This window comes from Palaemon carinicauda, chromosome 39 (assembly GCF_036898095.1).
Source record: "Palaemon carinicauda isolate YSFRI2023 chromosome 39, ASM3689809v2, whole genome shotgun sequence".
Classification (NCBI taxonomy): domain Eukaryota; kingdom Metazoa; phylum Arthropoda; class Malacostraca; order Decapoda; family Palaemonidae; genus Palaemon; species Palaemon carinicauda.
Genome location: NC_090763.1, coordinates 45,652,698 through 45,675,918, shown reverse-complemented (window position 1 = coordinate 45,675,918; position 23,221 = coordinate 45,652,698). Strand labels below are relative to the sequence as shown.

General features: G+C 43.3%; 1 long non-coding RNA gene across 3 annotated transcripts in view; it reads left to right on the top strand.

Moving 5' to 3' along the window:
- The window catches only part of LOC137631155 (uncharacterized), a 41,028-nt gene that overhangs the window by 16,132 nt on the left and 1,675 nt on the right, over window positions 1-23,221 (top strand). Inside the window, exons 2-3 of one of the 3 annotated variants that reach the window (XR_011041867.1) lie at window positions 15,081-15,256; window positions 15,880-16,535. This is a non-coding gene — a long non-coding RNA (uncharacterized lncRNA). Of the gene's footprint in view, window positions 1-15,080; window positions 15,257-15,373; window positions 15,483-15,879; window positions 16,536-23,221 lie in introns of those variants that run through there. The other 2 variants (XR_011041869.1, XR_011041868.1) reach the window with 2 other exon arrangements.

The window sequence follows — 23,221 nt, the reverse complement described above, 5'->3', positions numbered from 1 at the left end:
CTCGCCTCGGAGAACTGCTATGAGACGCTCGAAGGTTTGTTGGACCTTCTCAGACCTGGATCATTTTCTGAAAGGGTTGTTCAGAGCATTTGAAATGTTCAACTTTCTCGACTGGTGCCTGGGAGCCCTCAGCAAGAAAACCTCTCCTGCGGACAAAGATTCTGCCATGCTAATAATGTCCTGCATGGATAAGGCCATCAGAGATGGATCGGGTGAGCTAGCGTCGTTATTTGTATCAGGGGTGTTGAAGAAAAGGGAACAACTGTGTACCTTCCTTTCCGCCAGCATTACACCTTGCCAACGGTCACAACTCCTTTTTGCTCCACTCTCAAAGTTCCTCTTTCCCGAGGAGCTAGTTAAGGACTTGTCGGCTGCCCTGATACAAAAGGACACGCACGATCTTGTAGCCTCATCGGCTCGTAAGTCTAAGGTTGCCACCTCAGTCCCCAAGACTTATCGCTCCCCAGTGGCTGATACCCCGGCTACGAGGTTCATACCGCCCTTTCGTGGTAGAGCCCCCAGCCGAGGAAGCTCCCGTCCAGACTCTCACAGGAGCAAGTCTAGGAAAGGATCCAGGACATCTAAGGGAAAGAACTGACTCTCAGATTCTCCAGACAACAGTAGGAGCCAGACTCAAGATCTTCTGGCGAGCCTGGGAGAAGAGAGGTGCAGACGCACAGTCTGTCAGTTGGCTGAGGTTCGGTTACAGGATTCCATTCTGCCTCAAACCACCTCTGACCACATCGCCCATCAACCTCTCTCCCAACTACAAAGAAGAGGACAAGAGGCTAGCATTGCAACAGGAGGTGTCGCTACTTGTGCAGAAGAAGGCAGTGGTTATAGTCCGGGACCATCAATCCCCGGGCTTCTACAACCGTCTCTTTCTTGTGGCCAAGAAGACAGGAGGTTGGAGACCGGTGCTGGACGTCAGCTCTCTCAACGAGTATGTCACCAAGCAGACGTTCACGATGGAGACGACCAAGTCGGTCTTAGCAGCGGTCAGACAGGAGGACTGGATGGTCTCGTTGGACTTGAAAGATGCATACTTTCACGTTCCCATTCATCCAGACTCCCAACCTTTCCTGAGATTCGTTTTCGGAAAGGTTGTCTATCAGTTCCAAGCCCTGTGTTTTGGCCTAAGCACAGCTCCTATGGTCTTTACTCATCTGATGAGGAATGTAGCGAAATTCCTACACTTATCGAACATCAGAGCCTCCCTCTACCTAGACGACTGGCTGTTGAGAGCCTCCACGAGTCGTCGTTGTCTGGAGAACCTCAATTGGACTTTAGACTTAATCAGAGACCTAGGTCTATTAGTCAATATAGAGAAATCTCAACTCATTCCCTCCCAATCCATTGTGTACCTGGGAATGGAGATTCAGAGTCAGGATTTTCGGGCTTTTCCATCGGCCCCCAGGATAAACCAAGCCCTAGAGTGCATCATGAGCATGCTGAAGAGGAGCAATTGCTCAGTGAGACAGTGGATGAGTCTCACAGGGACCCTCTCATCACTGGCCCTGTTTGTCGAGCTAGGAAGACTCCACCTCCGCCCTCTTCAATTCCATCTTGCTGCTCATTGGGACAAGGGCTCGACTCTAGAAGCAGTCTCTATCCCTATCAACCAAGAGATGAAGACCACTCTCCTGTGGTGGAAGCACAATCTCCTTCTCAAGGAGGGTCTATCATTGGCCATCCAGACCCCCAATCTTCATCTCTTCTCAGATGCATCGGACTCGGGCTGGGGTGCGACCTTGGACGGACGGGAATGCTCAGGAGTATGGAACAAGGAACAAGGATTACTCCACATCAACTGCAAGGAACTGTTAGCAGTTCATCTAGCCCTGTTGAACTTCAAGTCCCTCCTGCTAGGCAAAGTGGTGGAGGTGAATTCAGACAACACCACAGCCTTGGCTTACATCTCCAAGCAAGGAGGGACCCATTCGAGGAGCCTTTACGAGATCGCAAGGGACCTCCTCATTTGGTCAAGAGGTCTAAACCTCACTCTGGTCACGAGGTTCATCCAGGGCGATATGAATGTTTCAGCGGATCGCCTCAGCAGAAGGAATCAGGTCATTCCCACGGAATGGACCCTCCACAAGAGTGTGTGCAACAGACTTTGGACCTTTTGGGGTCAACCTACCATAGATCTGTTTGCCACCTCCATAACCAAGAGACTTCCGCTTTATTGTTCCCCTGTTCCAGACCCTGCAGCGGTTCATGTGGATGCTTTTCTTCTGAACTGGTCCCATCTCGACCTGTACGCATTCCCTCCGTTCAAGATAATGAACAAAGTTCTGCAGAAATTCGTCTCGCACGAAGGGACACGGCTGACGCTGGTTGCTCCCCTTTGGCCTGCAAGAGAATGGTACACAGAGGTACTTCAATGGCTAGTCGACTTCCCCAGGACTCTACCTCTAAGAGTGGACCTTCTACGTCAACCACACGTAGACAGGTTGCATCCAAACCTCCACGCTCTTCGGCTGACTGCCTTCAGACTGTCGAAAGATTCGCTAGAGCTAGAGGCTTTTCGAAGGAGGCAGCCAGTGCGATTGCCAGAGCTAGAAGAGTTTCCACTCGTAGAGTCTACCAGTCTAAGTGGGAGGTCTTCCGAAGCTGGTGTAGAGCCAATTCAATATCCTCTACCAATACCTCTGTGATCCAAATAGCTGACTTCCTTCTACATCTTAGGAATGAGAGATCCCTTTCAACACCTACGATTAAAGGATATAGGAGCATGTTGGCCTCAGTTCTCCGCCACAGGGGTTTGGACCTTTCTTCCAACAAGGACCTTCAAGACATTCTCAAGTCTTTTGAGACGTCTAAAGAACGTCGTCTTTCCACTCCAGGCTGGAATCTAGACGTAGTCTTAAGGTTCCTTATGACATCTAGGTTCGAACCTCTCCAGTCAGCTTCCTTCAAGGATCTTACCCTCAAGACTGCTTTTCTCGTTTGCCTTGCAACAGCTAAGAGAGTCAGTGAGGTTCATGCCTTCAGCAAGAACATTGGTTTCACAACCGAATCTGCAACATGTTCTTTTCAGCTTGGATTCCTAGCAAAGAACGAGCTTCCTTCACGTCCTTGGCCTAGATCGTTCGAAATACCTAGCCTCTCCAACATGGTAGGTAACGAACTAGAGAGAGTTCTTTGCCCTGTCAGAGCTCTCAAATATTATCTGAAGAGGTCTAAACCTATTCGAGGACAGTCAGAAGCCTTATGGTGTGCCATCAAGAAACCCTCGAGACCCATGTCCAAGAATGGGCTTTCGTACTATATAAGGCTTCTGATCAGAGAAGCACATTCTCACTTAAAGGAGGAAGACCTTGCATTGCTGAAGGTAAGGACCCACGAAGTAAGAGCTGTAGCTACTTCGTTGGCCTTTAATAAAAACCGTTCTCTGCAGAGCATAATGGATGCAACCTATTGGAGGAGCAAGTCAGTGTTTGCATCATTTTATCTGAAAGATGTCCAGTCTCTTTACGAGAACTGCTACACCCTGGGACCATTCGTAGCAGCGAGTGCAGTAGTAGGTGAGGGCTCAGCCACTACATTCCCTTAATCCCATAACCTTTTTTAACCTTTCTCTTGAATACTTTTATTGTTGTTTTTTATGGTTGTTACGGTAGGCTAAGAAGCCTTCCGCATCCTTGGATTTGGCGGGTGGTCTATTCATTCTTGAGAAGCGCCTGGGTTAAAGGTTTGGTAGAGGTCCTTTAGTAGGGGTTGCAACCCCGTGTACTTTGGCACCTTTGGGTTGATTCAGCCTCCAAGAGGAACGCTGCGCTCAGTAAGGAAGACGAACTTTAAATAAAGAGGCAGAGTAACGGTTCTATTCGACTTCCTTACCAGGTACTTATTATTTCATTGTTATTTGAGATAACTGTTATATGAAATATGGGATACTTAGCTATCCTTTAATCTTGTACACTGGTTTTCACCCACCTCCCTGGGTGTGAATCAGCTACATGATTATCGGGTAAGTTTAATATTGAAAAATGTTATTTTTATTAATAAAATAAATTTTTGAATATACTTACCCGATAATCATGATTTAATCGACCCTCCCTTTCCTCCCCAGAGAGAACCAGTGGACCGAGGAATAATTGAGGAGGTGTCAACAACAAATGATTGAGTACCTGGCCACAGGTGGCGCTGGTAAGTACACCCCCTTCTAGTATTGTGATAGCTGGCGTATCCCTCCATAGAATTCTGTCGGGCAACGGAGTTGACAGCTACATGATTATCGGGTAAGTATATTCAAAAATTTATTTTATTAATAAAAATAACATTTTATCTCAAGTCTCCAATCTGACTTATTAATTGAACATTACAATCTTAACCCTTTTACCCCCAAAGGACGTACTGGTACGTTTCACAAAACCCATCCCTTTACCCCAATGGACGTACCGGTACGTCCTTGCAAAAAACTGCTATTTATATTTTTTTTTGCATATTTTTGATAATTTTTTCAGAAACTTCAGAAACTTTTCCAAGAGAATGAGACCGACCTGACCTCTCTATGACAAAAATTAAGGCTGTTAGAGCAATTTACATAAATTATATTGCAAAATGTGCTTGAAAAAAAAATAACCCCTGGGGGTAAAGGGTTGGAAAGTTCCAAATAGCCTGGGGGTAAAAGGGTTAATTTCTATGCAAGTCAAGCAAGAGCTAGGGGCACATACATTACTTGTCTCACACTGTAAGTCTTAGGCAAAAGTTACTTCTAAGATCGCAACATAATCGAGTGTCCTTTAGGCGTACTGGGTGCCCTGTAGCAACAACAGCATGCGATCAGTCAAACTCCTCACCCTACTTTCAAGGGAGGGTTTTTATGGCACCATTCTCTATGGGGATCAGGTGCTTCTTCCAGGAGATAGATGGTAGCCTGTTACTACGTGACATCTGCGATCTAGGTTCCCCCACCTAAAATCTCCCCGTGCTTTTCCAACCTCCCTCATGCTTTGACCTGGTAAGTAAAAGAACGACAACAGTTTACATTCAACATATTTTCTTTTTCTCCCAGGCCCGGTGGGTTGTGACCTGCTTTTTCATGATTAATGGCCCATCTAATTATTTAAACTTCTTTGCCATGTCATGTATTTATTTCCTTAATTTGAGCGAAGTGTTGCTGGCTCTTAATTTCTTTCAATAACTCCTTTCTTATTACACCCTAGTGTTCTTAGCAAAACACGATAGTGGTAGAATACCCAGACAAGGGTATTCCTAGCATGGCATTGAACACTCAAAGATATTCTTTGCAGGACCACTTTCCGTCTAGCCGTTAGAAGATGGAGTTGGACGGTAGAAAACTTGATTGCCCTTTGCAACCCAATTCAGTGTGGCCAAGTAAAACTGCCTAGTGGTCACTCTGAGCAGATGGACTCAGATACAGTAGTTGGCTTCGAGGGACCTTCTCTATCTCAGTTAGCCATCCAAGTCCTGACCTTGGCGGGAGTTGTGGGCAGGATGCCGGTCTAGATGTCTTATACCTTTAAGTTTCTGGAGTAATTTATAACCAAGGACCTCTACTTGAGGCTCTCCAACATCCAGGGGACATCTAGGCACTTCCCCTTTCTGTCTGATGAGGAGACTCATTCTTAAGAAGGATATCGACAGATTGGTCGATGACCCTGACAACTCCGCAGTGGAAGCAAGCAGAATAGCACTCAGACCTTCTACTCCTGCCCTCACAAGTAACACTCAACTTCATTCCTAGGACTCAGAATCCAGCTGTAGCGGACCCTAGGTTCAGGTCCTTCCGGATTGAGAGTGTCCGTACTTTATTCATTGACTCGCATCAATTGTTACTATGTATTGTAAGATTGCTAAGGCGTTATCTTAAACGATCTGCAGGAGCTCGCCTGTACATAAACAAGCTATTCGTGATCATAGGCAGGGTCAAGAGGAGAGTCGCCTTGAATACGATCTGTTCTTGGATTCGCCTTGTCATAGATCAACCTTGAATCTACTCTCTTCCACAAAGTCATAAACCCAGAGCTCATGATGTTAGGGGTGTAAATACGTCCGTAGCATTTAAAAAGAACTTTTCTGTGGTACAAGTACTACATGTATGTACTTCAAGCTGGAGTTTGGAAGCCTCAGACAACCTTCATAGCCCATACCTGCAAGATGTGACCCACAGGAGTCTGGATACCTTCTCCATAGGCCCTGGGGTGGCTGCACAATATGCGGTTGAAGATACCTCAGCTCCCGTGCAGGACAAGTAGCAGTTGGTTGAAGGCAGATGTTACCTGGGATTAGTCTGGGCTGAATGGTAGTGAGACTGGTTTTATTTCCTTCATCTTTCCCTTTTTTAAATATTTAACTTACCCGGTGAATATATAATAGCTGCTGCTCAGCGGCTCGACAGAAAACACACACAAAAACTCGTGAGCGATCGCTATGAAGGTTGCGGGTGTGCCCACCAGCGCCAACTATCGGCCAGATACCACACATGCATGTAAACAAGCCTTCAATTCTTCTCTGTCGACCTTGACGACAAGACGTATCAATACTCGCTGTATAACCTGGAGTTTTCTCAACATATTTGGTGAAGTACTTCATTTTGGTTTGAGCTTTCGCAGTGCAGGTGTTTTTCCTCAACTTAAACTCTTGAACTCTTTATTGGACAGATTTAATTGTTGATGACTTGGATTGTTTTTTTGGACTTTCTTTGACTAATTCAAAATGGCTGACGCTTCACAAGCCCCTAGATTTCGTAAGTGTAATGCTAGGGACTGTAATAGGCGTCTTCCAAAGGCCTCTCTCGACCCACATACTGTGAGTTCTAATTGTCGGGGTAAAACCTGTCAATTAGGAGATCGGTGTGAGGAATGCATGGGCCTTTCGGAATTCGATTGGCTCGAATATGATAAGTATTCTCGTAGGCTAGAGAGAGATAGGGTAAGGAGGAGTTCCTCTAGGTCAGTAGATTTTTCCTCTCCACATGCCCCTGACCCTAATCCTTCCCCTGTAGTGGTTGTACCTAACCCCCCTTCTGGCACTCAGGAACCATCTATGCAAGACATGTTACGTGCTATTCATGCCTTGGGTGAAAGAGTTGAAGCGTTAGCAACTGATCGTAATCAACTCATGGCTGACGTTAAAGAGCTCAAGTGTCAGAGTGCCACAGCGGAAAATAGTGGGAAAGTGATTAGTGCGCAAAGTGTTGTGAACAGTGTTGCGACCGAGGGTTCGTCTGTTCATGCCTGTCGTTCACCTAGTCCGAGACCTCTTGCAAGCTCCCAAGCCCAGGGGAGAAGTAATGTCGTACGACTTATGGGTTCGAGAGGCCTTGATCAGCGAACAGACGTTCCCTCTATGGTATCAGGCGTATCTCACCAAGATCGCCCCTACCATAAGACGAGAGAGCCCATTTTCTCCTCGTCATCCGAAGGCTTTTCGCATAAGAAACCGTGGAGCAAGGTTTCTAGGCCCCTTAAGCGAAAGTCGGTCCCTTCAGGACAGGTCCAGCGTCCTGGATGTCGTCATTGGGACAGTTCTGACCCGTTGCAGTCATCGGATGACTGCTCGCCGCCTAAGCAACAACGTTATACAGGCTCAGAGAGTCTTGGTGTAGGCAAGGTTGTGCCGTCTCAGACGTTAACCCCGTCGTTTACCGCACCCATTCCCGTGGACCCTAAATGGGTTATACTGCAGGACATGCAGACTAAGCTCGCCTCCCTTATGGAAGACTATTCTGCCGATAAGGTTCACGTTGATCCTAGCCGTTTATCGAGATCCTGGCCTTCAGCCGCCCAAACGAACCTTTGTGCGTCCTGTTGACGTTAGCGTAGCTAAGTCACGTCAGTCACGATATGTAGAGCCTCACTCGATGCGGTCACGTGTTGACTTTCAGCCGCATTTGGACGTTAGGCCACTTCCTAATGTTCCTGTTGACGTTCAGGACGTTCGCCAACCAGCGGAGTTGACTTGTTTTGACGCTGAGCGTCAACCACCGCAGTCTAGAGTTGTTTTGACTGCTCAGACTAGGCAGTCAAAACAGTCTCGAGTGGACGCCGAGCGTCCTCCCGCACCTGTTGTTGTTGACAGTTCACAGACTGTTAAGCAGTTACATGACGTTGCGTCCTGGTCCGCTACTAATGCACCAGTGCGTGTGGACGCTGCGTGTCAAGCATTGCCAACCCCTTTGCTTGTTACTCAGCAGTTGTCAGATGAGGATCCTTCAGATGAGGACGTTGCTGACCCTCAGCATGATGATCAGCCTTCGGATGTAGACGAACCCAGAACAGTTCCTCCATCAATGGACTTTTAAGAAAGTCATGTTAATTTTTAAGGAGTTATTTCCCGATCACTTCGTCGCTGTTGCTCCTCGTTCGCCACCGTCTGAGTTTGCTCTAGGCTTACCTGCTAACATGTCAGCCTTTACAAAACTTGTGCTCTCTCGCTCTTCCAAGAGAGCTTTACGGCTTTTAGGCGACTGGTTGGAAACCAAGAGGAGTTTGGGGAAGACGGCCTTTGCCTTCCCTCCGTCTAAACTCTCGTCTAGATCGAGCGTCTGGTATGCCACGGGAGAAGTTCTCGGCTTGGGAGTCCCTGCCTCTGCCCAGGGTGACTTCTCAAGCCTTGTAGACTCTCCCCGCCGCCTAGCCATGAGACGCTCGAAGATTAGTTGGTCCTCCTCGGACCTTGACCATCTGCTGAAAGGCATTTACAGAGCCTTTGAAGTTTTCAACTTCCTTGACTGGTGTTTGGGAGCCTTAAGTAGGAAAATCTCATCGGCTGATAGAGATGTCTCCTTACTGATTATGTCCTGTATGGATAAAGCCATCCGCGATGGTTCCAATGAGCTCTCCTCCTCTTTTACGTCGGGAGTCTTAAAGAAGCGAGAGTCCCTTTGCTCTTTTCTTTCGGTAGGAGTTACTCCCTGTCAGAGATCTGAACTGCTCTTTGCTCCCTTATCAAAGTTTTTGTTCCCGCAACAATTGGTTAAGGACATAGCTTCTTCACTCGTGCAGAAGGACATCCATGACTTGGTGGCGTCCTCTGCTCGCAAAGGGACTCCTTCTACATCCTTTTCAGCTAGACCTAGGATAGACACTCCGGCATCCAGATTTATTCCGCCCTTTCGTGGCAGAGCTCCCAGCAGGGGAAGTACTCGTGCCGAGGGAAAGAGAGGAAAGAAGAGAGGAGCCAAGTCATCACGTGGCAGAGTCTGACTGCCCACAGACTCAGACAGCAGTAGGAGCCAGATTGAAGAACTTCTGGCAGGCCTGGGAGAAGAGGGGCGCAGACCAACAATCTGTGAGGTTGCTCAGAGAGGGGTACAAAATTCCATTTGTACGCAAACCTCCTCTAGCGACTTCCCCCATCGACCTCTCTCCCAGGTACCGAGAGGAGTCAAAGAGACAAGCCCTAAACCTAGAAGTGTCTCTATTGCTAGAGAAGGGAGCGGTGGTGAAAGTCTCGGACCTTCAATCACCGGGGTTTTACAACCGTCTCTTCCTAGTACCGAAGAAGACAGGAGGTTGGAGACCGGTGCTAGACGTCAGTGCACTCAACGTCTTTGTTACGAAGACAAAGTTCACCATGGAGACCACGAAATCAGTCTTAGCAGCGGTCAGAAAGGGAGACTGGATGGTCTCTCTCGACCTAAGAGACGCGTACTTCCACATCCCCATACACCCAGATTCCCAACCGTTTCTGAGGTTTGTTTTCAACAATGTGGTATACCAGTTTCGGGCCCTGTGCTTTGGCCTAAGTCCTGCTCCTCTCGTGTTTACGAGGCTTATGAGGAATGTTGCAAAATTCCTCCATTTATCGGGAATCCGAGCCTCCCTTTACTTGGACGACTGGCTTCTCAGAGCCTCGTCCAGTCATCGCTGTCTGCAGGATCTTCATTGGACATTGGATCTGACCAAGGAATTGGGACTTTTGGTCAACCTCGAAAAGTCCCAGCTGATTCCATCCCAAACTATACTGTATTTAGGGATGGAGATTCGCAGTCCAGTTTTTCGGGCTTTTCCGTCTGCCACCCGAATAGAGCAAGCCCTGCTCAAAGTCCAACTGATGTTGAAGAGAGAACGGTGCTCAGTCAGGAATTGGATGAGTCTAGTAGGAACTCTATCATCCCTGGAGCAGTTTGTCTCGCTAGGAAGGCTACACCTTCGACCTCTCCAGTTCCATCTAGCCTTTCACTGGAAAAAGGACAAGACATTAGAGACGGTCTCAATCCCGGTCTCCGAACCAGTAAAGGCATGCCTAAATTGGTGGAACGACAATATCAGTCTGAGAGAGGGACTTTCCCTAGCAGTTCAGAACCCAAACTACGTACTATTCTCAGACGCGTCGGATATGGGTTGGGGTGCGACCCTGGACGGTCGGGAATGCTCAGGTCTGTGGACCTCGAGTCAGAGGAGCATGCACATCAACGGCAAGGAGCTTTTGGCAGTCCACCTGGCCTTGATGAAATTCGAGAGTCTCCTTCTAAACAAAGTGGTAGAGATCAACTCCGACAATACCACAGCCTTGGCATACATTTCCAAGCAAGGAGGCACCCACTCCCTGACACTGTACGAGATCGCAAGGGACCTGCTCATTTGGTCATGAGATCGAGGCATCTCCCTGTCAACGAGGTTTATCCAGGGCGACTTGAACGTTTTAGCAGACTGCCTCAGTCGGAGGGGTCAGGTAATTCCTACGGAATGGACCCTCCACAAGGACGTGTGCAGGAGTCTTTGGGCGACTTGGGGTCAACCCACCATAGACCTCTTTGCAACCTCGATGACCAAGAGACTTCCAATCTATTGCTCTCCAGTCCCAGACCCAGCAGCAATGCATATAGACGCATTTCTTCTAGATTGGTCTCATCTGGACCTATATGCATTCCCACCATTCAAGGTTGTCAACAAGGTACTGCAGAACTTCGCCTCTCACGAAGGGACAAGGTTGACGTTGGTTGCTCCCCTCTGGCCCGCGAGAGAATGGTTCACCGAGGTACTTCGATGGCTGGTAGACTTTCCAAGGAGTCTTCCTCTAAGGGTAGATCTGTTACGTCAGCCCCACGTAAAGAATGTACACCAAAGCCTCCCCGCTCTTCGTCTGACTGCCTTCAGACTATCGAAAGACTCTCTAGAGCTCGAGGCTTTTCGAAGGAGGCAGCCAGTGCGATTGCAAGAGCGAGGAGAGCTTCTACCATTAGAGTATACCAGTCGAAGTGGGAAGTCTTTCGAGACTGGTGCAAGTCAGCATCTGTGTCCTCGTCCAGTACCTCTGTAGCCCAAATCGCTGATTTTCTCTTACACCTGAGAAAAGTTCGCTCCCTTTCAGCTACCACGATCAAGGGCTACAGGAGCATGTTGGCTTCGGTCTTTCGGCATAGAGGCTTAGATCTTTCCAACAATAAAGACCTACAAGATCTCCTTAAGTCTTTTGAAACCTCTAAGGAACGTCGTTTGGTAACTCCTGGATGGAACTTAGACGTGGTCCTAAGGTTCCTCATGTCAGACAGGTTTGAGCCATTACATTCAGCCTCCCTGAAGGATCTCACTCTCAAGACACTTTTCCTAGTGTGCTTGGCATCGGCTAAAAGAGTCAGTGAACTGCATGCCTTCAGTAAGAACATCGGCTTTTCTACAGAAAAAGCCACTTGTTCTCTTCAACTTGGTTTCCTGGCCAAAAATGAACTGCCTTCTCGTCCTTGGCCTAAATCTTTTGATATTCCTTGCTTATCAGAGATCGTAGGCAACGAACTGGAAAGAGTGTTATGTCCTGTTAGAGCTCTTAAGTTCTATTTAGCTCGTACTAAGTCATTACGAGGTAAATCTGAGGCATTATGGTGCTCAGTCAAGAAACCATCATTGCCTATGTCAAAGAATGCTTTTTCATATTTTATCAGATTTTTAATACGAGAAGCTCATTCCCACTTGAATGAGAAAGACCGATGTTTGCTTAAGGTTAAGACGCACGAAGTTAGAGCTATAGCAACCTCCGTGGCCTTCAAGCAAAATAGATCTCTGCAAAGTATCATGGACGCGACTTTTTGGAGAAGCAAGTCAGTGTTCGCGTCATTTTACTTAAAAGATGTCCAGACTCTTTACGAGGACTGCTACACACTGGGTCCATTCGTTGCAGCGAGTGCAGTAGTGGGTGAGGGTTCTACCACTACAATTCCCTAATTCCAATATCCTTTTTTAATCTGTCTCTTGAAATGTTTTTTAATATTGTTTTTTGGGTTGTACGGAAGGCTAAGAAGCCTTTCGCATCCTGGTTGATTTGGCGGGTGGTCAAAGTCATTTCTTGAGAGCGCCCAGATTAGGGGTTTGATGAGGTCCTGTTGGTATGGGTTGCAACCCTTCATACTTCAGCTCCTGGGAGTCCTTCAGCATCCTAAGAGGATCGCTGGGCTTCGTGAGGAAGACAGACTTACAAGGCAGAGTAATCGTCTAAGTCAACTTCCTTACCAGGTACCTATATATTTGGGTTTTGTTATATTGATAACTGTCAAAAACTCTAAGCATATACGCTGTAAACTTAATTAACTCTGGTCTCTACCCACCGCCTTGGGTGTGAATCAGCTATTATATATTCACCGGCTAAGTTAAATATTTTAAAAATGATATTTTAATTATAAAATAAATTTTTGAATATACTTACCCGGTGAATATATAGATTAAAGGCCCTCCCTTCCTCCCCAATAGAGACGCAGCGGGACGAGAAGAATTGAAGGCTTGTTTACATGCATGTGTGGTATCTGGCCGATAGTTGGCGCTGGTGGGCACACCCGCAACCTTCATAGCGATCGCTCGCGAGTTTTTGTGTGTGTTTTCTGTCGAGCCGCTGAGCAGCAGCTATTATATATTCACCGGGTAAGTATATTCAAAAATTTATTTTATAATTAAAATATCATATTTTGAAGCACAGTACCTGTGGAACTGTGCGAGCTGGTAAATAGAAACCATATCCCTTGTGTAGCCTGAAATATGGAATATATTTGCTACTTATCCCAATCAACCCAGCGAGGGGGAGTCGGGCAATGTCTAGGTTGAAAAAAATGGAGTGTTTCACTCCAAGAATCCAGGTTAGGTTAAAAAAATAGTGTTTCACTCCAAGAATCCTTACCTGGTCAAGTCAGTGTTTAGTTCACACACACACCCACACGCTGATTGCCTAGGCTGTCAGGTCTTGCACATATTTGAAAAGTTAAGCAAAGTGCCTCTACTATGCTCGCACAAAGCACAGAGTCGCACCTCGTGTCAAATTCCCAGCCAGTTGGGTTGGAACTTCTGCCCTCCTAAGGGCATCTCCATAATAAAGAGCAAAAGGGTTTGTATTAGGTGTTGGAACAATTTTGAAAGTAATTTGTATTTTTCCTACCTTAATAAAGCTTGAGCTTTTTACTCATACTTGGCCTGCCAACACCTGTTCCCCTGTAAAGCCGTCCACATGATCGACCATGCCCGAAGGGCAAAAAGTGATACCAGGCCGCAATAGTTAGTGAAATCGAGGGTTGATGACGTCAGAAGCGGGAAAACTAAAGACAGGGATCTGGCAACACTGTATGAAGCCAGATCCCTGTCTGTGGTTTTCCCACTTCTGACATCATTAACCCTCATTCTTAATAACTATTATGGTCTGGTATCACTGTTTGCCCGTCGGGCATGCTAGATCGTGTGGACAAGGCTTTAGTCCTGCCTGCAATCAAAAGTGATGTCATGTGAGGGAGGTGGCTGATCTATCCCTGCTAACTAGAAGCGGGGGTGTTATACCTCTAAAAAGTTTATGGCTAGTTTCAGCTTTTGCTGAAGTAATATATCCATAGCGTAAGAGTTCAAGGTATGTATAGTTGGGGAAAATACAAATTATTTTCAAATTTATCATATTTCAGTAATGCCATTGTATGACCAATCTACTTCAGTTTTTACAAGTAGCTGCCACAAACTTCTAGGCATCTAAAATATCTCTATAGGATATGAATATGCTATTTACTTATACCAGGGTTTCTTAATAAACTAAAGATCTTGCAACATTTAGGAGACTATAACGGTAATGAGTCAATGTATATACTTAAAACATTTTTATTCCCACATCTAAATATCATAACAAATACTTGAAAATAAATACAATGACTAGGGGAGGAATGGTCTGATGTTATAATCCAAGTATAATATTTAGAAACAGCTACCTTGAAATATTTTCACCATCATGTCCTTAGTTTTATTATTGAATGATTTCCTTTAGCATATGTAGAAGAATGACTTTGTTTATTATATAATAAAAGTTTTAATGAAATGTTTAGTCTACTGCAAATACGATTTATAAATTCAATGAAATGTCATTTACTTTGCTAAGCTTCTTATGTGGTTTCATTTTGTGAAAAAATGTGTAAATTAGAATAATTCAGTATAATTTTCATCCAATACAATCTTAAAAGAGAAATCAAAGTTTTGTCCTCATAATTCCGGTCTTGACTGTCCCCAGACACACCATCTTTGTTGTACAGATTAAAAAGCACCTGCTGTGCCTTTTAACAGTAGAGATTTTTACATGGCAAAAGACAAACACATCAAAGTTGTGCCAAGCATATTTAATGCAGATGAAGCATCAAAGAACAATCTTAGCTATGGAAATTAACGGAATGGATTCTGCACCTGGATGCCTGCAAGGCTCTTTTTCCAAGAATGAGACATGGCACTAGTGGTTCTTTTAGTAACAAGCTCTCAATTTATAGCTAAATTCAGCCAGACCCTAACAAGCTCTCAATTTATTGTTAAATTTAGCCAGACCCAGCAGCCTAAAAACTGTATTCATTAAAAGACCTAGCATGTAAGCCTTCCCTCTACTGTATTTGGCCTTTTTATAAATAACGTTCACAAAATACCGGAATATATTGCATCTGCACACAATAACTCAAGAAGATAATGTTTTTTGCAAGATATTGCTTGAGGCAATGCAGGATCCTGTCAATATTTGACCATAAACCATTACCAGTTACAGTAGAGTAGATTTTACAATAGAGTGTAATAAGAACTTCACTCTAGAACCCATAATTGATGACCTATTCCTTCTTTGTCTTATGAGGATGTCAGCTTGCGATAAAAAGATTACAGTGTACCCTCTTTCAGATTCTGGTGCTAAGATAACATGATGACTGCTTCCCATTTGACGATGCTTACATATGATTTTGAGATATTTTGTATGGCATTCCAACCTCTCTAGAGTAACCTCTCGCTGGTTCTTGTCTTACCAGGGTGCCTTACAAAGTTTTACAAACCTTACTATGAAGACAATGTCCCTCAAGGTATGTGTATTCTTCAGATAGGTAGTTACAGTGAAAAGAGATAATTATCTAAGACGTCCTGTGAAAGCCATTTACCAATACTTAAGAAAGACAAGGCATATTAGCAGCGATCATTTCAGGGTTTTTCCTGTCGAAGGGCCAGTGGAGGAAGCAAATTTCCAGAAGCTGTGTTCTATTGGTTTGGCTGAGGCAAATCATCCTTCATGCTTACAATGGCTGCCAAAAGGTAAAGCTGTACATAAATTCCAATCAGAACTAATATCATTATAGTTTGTTATGGTGTTGGTAATATATCATAATTTTTTTTATTTGTATCTATGGTGTTGACAGTTATCCCCGGTACTCCTCAACTTTAATTTAGATTTTCATTTTACTTTGCATAATATTATAGCCTTAATCGTAATTTCATTAACTTATATTTCTTAGTTCATTACTTAATCATATTTTCTAGTTTATTAAAGTTGATATATTCTTGTTAAATATTAACTTGTAATTTATTTTGAATTAGGTCACTGGAAGACAGTTCAATATTCAATATTTGCCTCTTGGGTTGTTAAGGGATCACTGGTTTCCAGCGGTTTTGGTTATTTACTAATGACCCACGTCATTCTTTGCCTTTTCAGAGGTTTGGCAATTGGGAAAGAAACTCGGTCAAAGTTATGGCCTTACAGCATGCAGTAGCACCCAATACCCCTTCCATACTACACCAACTCAGGACAGAAGAGCTCCTTACTTCATTTTATGCTACTAAATATACTTCAGCCACGTAAACAATAAATATGGGGGTAATAACGGCCATCATCAGCGGGAAGAATCTGTCGCCATCGCATTGGGATATACATGTCTATGCATAACTTCCAGGATGATGTTGGTAGGTCTCCGAAAACTCAAGGGGAGCTTTTGATTTGATTGAGTATCTGAATTTTTTTTTTTTTATATAATACTTATCCATAGGAAGGTGTTCCAATAGCCTAATTTAAATTCATACCTTCCATAATTATTTCATTAGCTATATTTAGCATTGTCACCCCATTTTGACCTTTGACACCATGATTTTGCTACTGGGACAGGATATTTGGTAGGGCTTAGTTCGTCAATAAACCTTTTTTCTTAAAGTATAATTTGTCTAAAAACAAAATTCAATTTTCAGTTCAAAAGAGTGGTGGCTGGAGAGATGCTGGAAAATCTCCAGCCATGAAGTCCTAGCAAGTTCATGAATTGGTGGAACCTCAAAGTGAACTTTATAGACATGGGTGGAATATCTCCAAGAACCTTGACGGTAAGAGCTAACAGGTTGTGATAACACTAAGTTTGGTGTCATCTGGGAGTTACCATTATCACTTTGAGATTCATAGATGACAATAAAGTATTCAATTGATCACATAATGAGTCAAACAGAACAAGGGGGAAAGAGACAGATATCGAGGTTATCCAATAGGTGCTGGAAGGTGCCCTCAAATATTGTTCAAGGGTCTGGAATGGGAAAACAAAACGGCAGGAACTTTCTGTTCAGACAGGTAGTGAAAAGTTAAATCGATGGCAAGCCCCAGTTCAAAGAGCCCATTCAGTACGCGAGGATAAAAGGACTACTCCATGTGCTACGTCGTTCAGAGATCCAGATTCAAGCTTCTCCTGTGACTCCGATACTTGGTCATCTGTTCCTGCTTGTTGTAAACAGTTGCTGCATCAGGACTTTATATCACATTTAGAGCCTACCAGCCACAAACACTTTCCAACAAGCAATGACATTGTTTTGGAGCAGGTGACATCTAGAGGATGCTCTCGGTGCTCTTCACAGAACAAAGAGCCTTCATCATGATCTTGTGATATCCATTAGAAAATTTTTTCTACTCGTGATAATCACTCCATGGACATGGCCTCGGACTGTTCAGTGCCATGCTCTTTTCTGCCCCTCAGAGACCAAGGCCCCTTGTGTTGCTTTGGATTTAGAAGAAAGGAAAGCTAGGGGCATCTTGGCCCATGAAGAGCAACATTAGACGGTTTCCTCTCCCATGTGGAATACCGACCTAGTTGCATTCTTGGACTGGTCTGTGACTCCAAAGGGAAGAGTGAACCTTTGGTGACCAAGTAGAGGCACCCTTGTGAGCAGGAACAAGCCTTTGGAAGTAGACGACTCTGCAGCACCTGACTCGACAGTGCCAGCTGAGACTGAGTATCCTGAAACAGAGCCCACACTGTCATGGTCCTTGCACTCATCCAGAAGTTCAACAAACTAGGGGAGGCTTCTATGGAACCCATCAAGGGTAGGTTGACAGCTATTGATTGTCACATTGGTGCCCCTTAAGGGTCAAGAAACAGCTTGGAGCTTCTGTGATCAGTTCTTGCTTGGGTGGGGGCACTCCAGAGTAAATTCTCAGATCACCAGTCCTAAAAACTGCTTTCACTCAAACGGCTCAACTATCCACAACACAGGTTCTATGTGCCAGATGAATAACATTTGTCGTGTATTCTAATCGATCTCGCAGTAACAGCGCTGACAGTAGATTCAAGCAGAGGGACCCAATTATAAGAGGACATCGTTTTCCGCCTATGAGTCTGCTGCTATAGGAAGCCTCCAAGCAACATCCTGGATGGACCACTGGTCTAGAGCAGTTGCGTATTTCACTTCATCTCAGGATCTCTGGATTTGTCAAATCTATTGACGAAGAAAAACACCGACCTTATCCTCTCAGGCTCAAAGGGAAAGAAATACATGGTGCATCTGTCTGCAAACCAGGGGACCAATTAATCCCTAAAGAGAAGGGATGCGATGGCTTCCCGTTTCATGAGATAGGTGGTTCAGAAAGAAGTACTCACCCTAGGAAACTCCCTAGATGTGAAGTCTGCCACTCTCTCCCTGGACTAGGATTTCAATACCAAAAAGGAGAAATAAAAAAAAAAGGCAAGTCATGACTCCCTGATTCATCTAGAAATTACTTTGACAGGCCCAAGTCTTTCAAAGACAACCACAACGAGGGCTTCTTATATTTGACCCGCAAAGTCAGCACTAAAGAAGCTGATGGTTGATCCAAATCTCGATCTCATATTCCACCTTGAAGAAGGGCTGGTACAATGTCCCTCCCTTTTGCATTCAATTTGCGCATGCCAAGAAGGGTGATAGAGGGAGGAAGTAGACGCTGAGGTTGGCAGTCGCTTTCTTCAACAAGAAGTTGGGGGGACGCCTGTTGAGCCACTGAGCAACGTACCAGTGACATGGTGCAAAAGTTGAGTGGTGCCACTTCTATAGGATGGATACAGACTTCGTTTCATCACCTCTCGCCCTCGCTTTCCATTAACATATCGGCCTCCGCTTTCTAATGATATTCCAGACTTACCCTTTGAAATCATTGAAGGCTCTGCCACTCGTGGTATAGGTAAAAGTGATAGAGAAAAATGCACTATTATTATTAATTGCTAAGCTACACTCCTAGTTGGAAAAGCAGGATGCTATAAGCCCAGGGGCCCCAACAAGGAAAATAGCCCAGTGAGGAAAGGAAACTAGGAAAAATTAAATATTTTAAGGAGAGTAACATTTAAATAAATATTTCCTATATAAACTATAAATACTTTAACTAAACAAGAAGATAAATTAGATAGAATAGTGTGTCTGAGTGTACCTTCAAGCAAGAAAACTCTAACCCAAGACAGTGGAAGACCATGGTACAGAGGCTATGGCACTATCCAAGACTAGAGAACAGTGGTTTGATTTTAAAGTGTCCTCCTAGAAGAGCTGCTTACCATAGCTAGAGTGTCTCTTCTACCCTTACCAAGAGGAAAGTAGCCACTGAACAATTATAGTGCAATGGTTAACCCTTTGGGTGAAGAAGAATTGTTTGGTAATCTCAGTGTTGTTTGGTGTACAGGGACAGAGGAGAATATGTGAAGAATAGGCCAGACTATTCAGTGTACATGCAGGCAAAGGGAAAATTAATCGTAACCAGAGAGAAGGATCCAGTATAGTACTGTCTTGCTAGTCAAAGAACCCCATAACTCTGTAGCGGTAGTATCTCAATGGGCGGCTGGTGCCCTGGCCAACCTACTACCAACTAGGTAGTAGGTTGGCCAGGGCACCAGTCACCCGTTGAGTTACTACCTCTAAGGATTTTGGGGTCCTTTGACTGCCCAGATAGTACTACATTGGATCCTTCTCTCTGGTCACGATTAATTTTCCCTTTGCCTGCATGTACACTGAATAGTCTGGCCTATTCTTCACATATTCTCCTCTGTCCCCGTACACCAAACAACACAAAGATTACCAAACAATGCTTTTTCTCTCAAGGGGTTAGCTGCTGCGTTGTGGTTGGTCGGTGGGCACTTTCCTCTTGGTAAGGGTAAGAGTCTCTTTGGTTATGGTAAGCAGTACTTCTAGGAGAAGGACGCTCCAAAATCGAACTATATTTCTCTGGTCTTGGGTAGTGCCGTGGCCTCTGCACCATAGTCTTCCAGTCTTGGGTTAGAGTTCTCTTGCTTTACGGTACACTTGAGCACACTTTTCTATCTTATTTCTCTTCCTCTTGTTTTGTTAAAAGTTTTTATAGTTTATATAGGAAATATTTATTCTAATGTTATTCTTCTTAAAATATTTTATTTTTTCCTTATTTCCTTTCCTCACTGGGTTACTTTCCCTGTAGGAGCCCCTGGGCTTATAGCAAATCTGTTTTTCCAACTAGGCTTGTACCTTAGCAAGTAATAATAATAATAATAATAACAGAGGTCAGCAAGACAGGTCTCCAAGATTTGACAGTTGGCTGTTTTTAGTAGATTAGCCAACCAGACAAAGGAGACAGTCATCAACCTCTCTCCTCTAAATAAGTTAGTCTTACAAACTCCTTTTAAGGACTTCATGCTGTTTTTAGGACTCAAAGACTCGTATTATTAAATACCTATCCACAGGTCCGACAGAAAGTATCGTCGTTTAGGGTGATATGTACCAGTTCAAAACCCTGTACAGTACTTTGGACATATACCACTATTCAAGTGTTCACACCCATTTTGTCTTAGGCTCACTCGAACGTGATACGTCTTCTGAGGTAGGTTGTAAATTAACTGATGCTGTCGACCTCAAGGAGGTAGTTACTCCATGATCAAGAGACTATTTTTCTTTTGCCATATTTTGGAGAATATGATCAATTGTTTGAAGTCAACTCTCGTACCCAAATGAAGGATGGAGTACTTGGATATGCTGATGCACATGGCAGCAGTGTCTCTCTACCAGATGATTGTACCAAGAAACTCTGGTGGGTCAGATAACTGCTTTTAATTGTTCAACAACTTACGGTCATCCGGGACATCTTTCATCGTTGGAGATTAACCAGCCTAATGAGTCAAACTAAATTATTACAAAGAAACTTGTGCCTCTACAGTGGTGTATGAAGCAACTGGTCAACAGCCACCGAGCTTCCCCCCCTTTAGATTTCAGTGGAAAAGGAAATTCGGAACTACCTGGAGTGGTGGCTGAACGGCGAAAACCTCAACAAGGGAATCTTACTCAACTCCCCATCTTCATAGATGCTACTGTTCACAAACGCATCCAAGGAGGGGTTAGAAGAAAACCCGAGGGACCAGATCGCCTCGAGACTTCAGTGAAAAGAAAGAAAAAACTCCTGAACATGAAAAAAAAGCTCCTGAATATCAACCTGTTGAAAATATGAGCAGCATTTCCAGACTTTCCAAGAGTTTGATAGGATACTTAGTAGCATTGATGAGCAACAACACTACCGTAGTAGCCTCCGTCAACAAACAAGTAGCATTGATGAGCAACAACACTACCGTAGTAGCCTCCGTCAACAAACAAGGAATCAGTGCTTCACAGTCTTTCTGCGTGTTGGTGAAATTAATTCCAGGTAAGACGAATGCACTGGCTCAGGGGCAGGTGGTAGGAGTGGAGTGGTCCTTACTACCCTGCATGGCTGAAAGTGTTCTAGCCCTTTTGGGGGACATCTATAAACTTGTTTGCAATCTGGGTGAACAAGAACCTGCCAGTGATCTGCTCTCTATTCCTAGATCCGTCATCACCAATGGAGGAAGCCTTCTAATATCCTTGGGACGTGTATACCAATGCCTTTCCACCTTTATGCCTGATATGTCAAGTTATCAAGACACCGTTGATGACATTGAATATCAAGATGGCCCTGGCGGCTTCCAAGTAGCCACATATCGGGTGGCATTCCCAATCCCACCATTGAAACTTATCAGTCAGTAGGTGATATAAATTACATAAATAGAACCCTCAATGTCTTATCGAAGAGTACCAACCCATATTGTTGTATGAAGACATCATTATTTATCTGAGGTAAGTTTCTTAATTCACATTAGGCTGACATACAATAAAAGAAAAAATACACAGTAAATTTTACATATAAAATAACAACACAAACTCCTAAACATAGAGTGCTCATAATGCTACAGTGCCAATGCCACAGCGACACTTGATTAGGAAACACTTAAATTTTGGATGATTTTCTTAGGTTTACACTTTTGATAAAATGAAGCTCTCCATTGTATCACTGAAATTTGTAATGAAGTACCTTGAAGCCATGTTCCTTGACTAATTGTAGAATAAGATGATTACTACAATAACGTGTTTAAAAATACAGTACACCATAAAAAAAATGCATAATTTATTATCCCTTGTTGAATGTAAAAAATTATAAAATTCATAAAAATACAGTACACCACAAAAAAATTCATAATTTATTATCCCTTGTTGAATGTAAAAAATTATAAAATTCAAATTGATTAGAATGAGTTATGTATAAAAATAAATAGGGCATGAGTTTAATGAACCACCATCAAAGACGAATCATAAAAAAAGGCATTTAACCACACAATTCAAAAAAACATTCTATGATACTGTATAAAATGTAAGACAAAAAATATAACCAAATGTATTCTATAGTTTGATAAATGGAAAGGGCAATTTATAATTATTTTATAAAAGTCATAGATTTCTAGTCAGGATTCTTTGTGTATATCCATTACAGGTTATTGAATAATAAACAAAATAAAAATGAGTGATGTGCCAACACATGGACCTTGAATTTTTGTGTTTTACTTCCAATTAATTATCATAACCAAAGAAAAAATTCTTGTTAGTCTAATATCACACAGAGTAAATATATAAAAACAGTATAACAAGCCATTTGAGGTAGACATAAAGCACCATATTTCATATTTTACTGTAACAATACTGTAGCCACAAAATTACGGACTCTATAAATACAATTTCAATAACAATAAACTGGCCAAAAAATGAAGCATTTTTTTTTTTACATATACTTTGCAAATCTTCAGGGCAAAACATTGGGGGTGAAATATAATTGAGTCTTATTCACATATACAGTACAAGGTACAGTAAATTTTCAGCATACAAAATACTATGATAGGCTATAACAACATAATTATAACAGAGTAAAATAGAAGTGAAAAAATGAAGACAAATAAACAAAATATTTTATTTCATTGCAATCATTCAACCCAAATGTATTGCATTGATGGGAATTTCTCGGCTACAACTAGCAAACACTGTTAATTAATGAACATCGGTAATAATGTATTACTTTTTTTTATCAAATGTCAACTGTTTTGTACAAAATTTTTAGGACAAATATCTGTGCATATTCTTCATAGAATAAGAACTGAGGTCAGCTAATGTAAGACCCTTCACTAATTTCTGGATGTTAATGTGTTGAGGCAAATAATGTAAGTAAAAGACCAAGAATGGTAAACAAATAATTTTTAAAAATTAAAATTTTATCTATTACATGTGAACCATCTGTGTTAATGCTTTGTATTTTCTGATAGAAGGGTTGGGGAAGAAAGTAAAACTGAAGAAAAATAAACTGACAGGAAATTAAAAACTTCCAAGCTGAATAGTGCTTTCACTGTTATTAATTCTAGAATAGAGAGCTTTTTATACAGTGTAAGCTCGATAATCTTTGCCTAGTCTAACCTATAGAACTTATA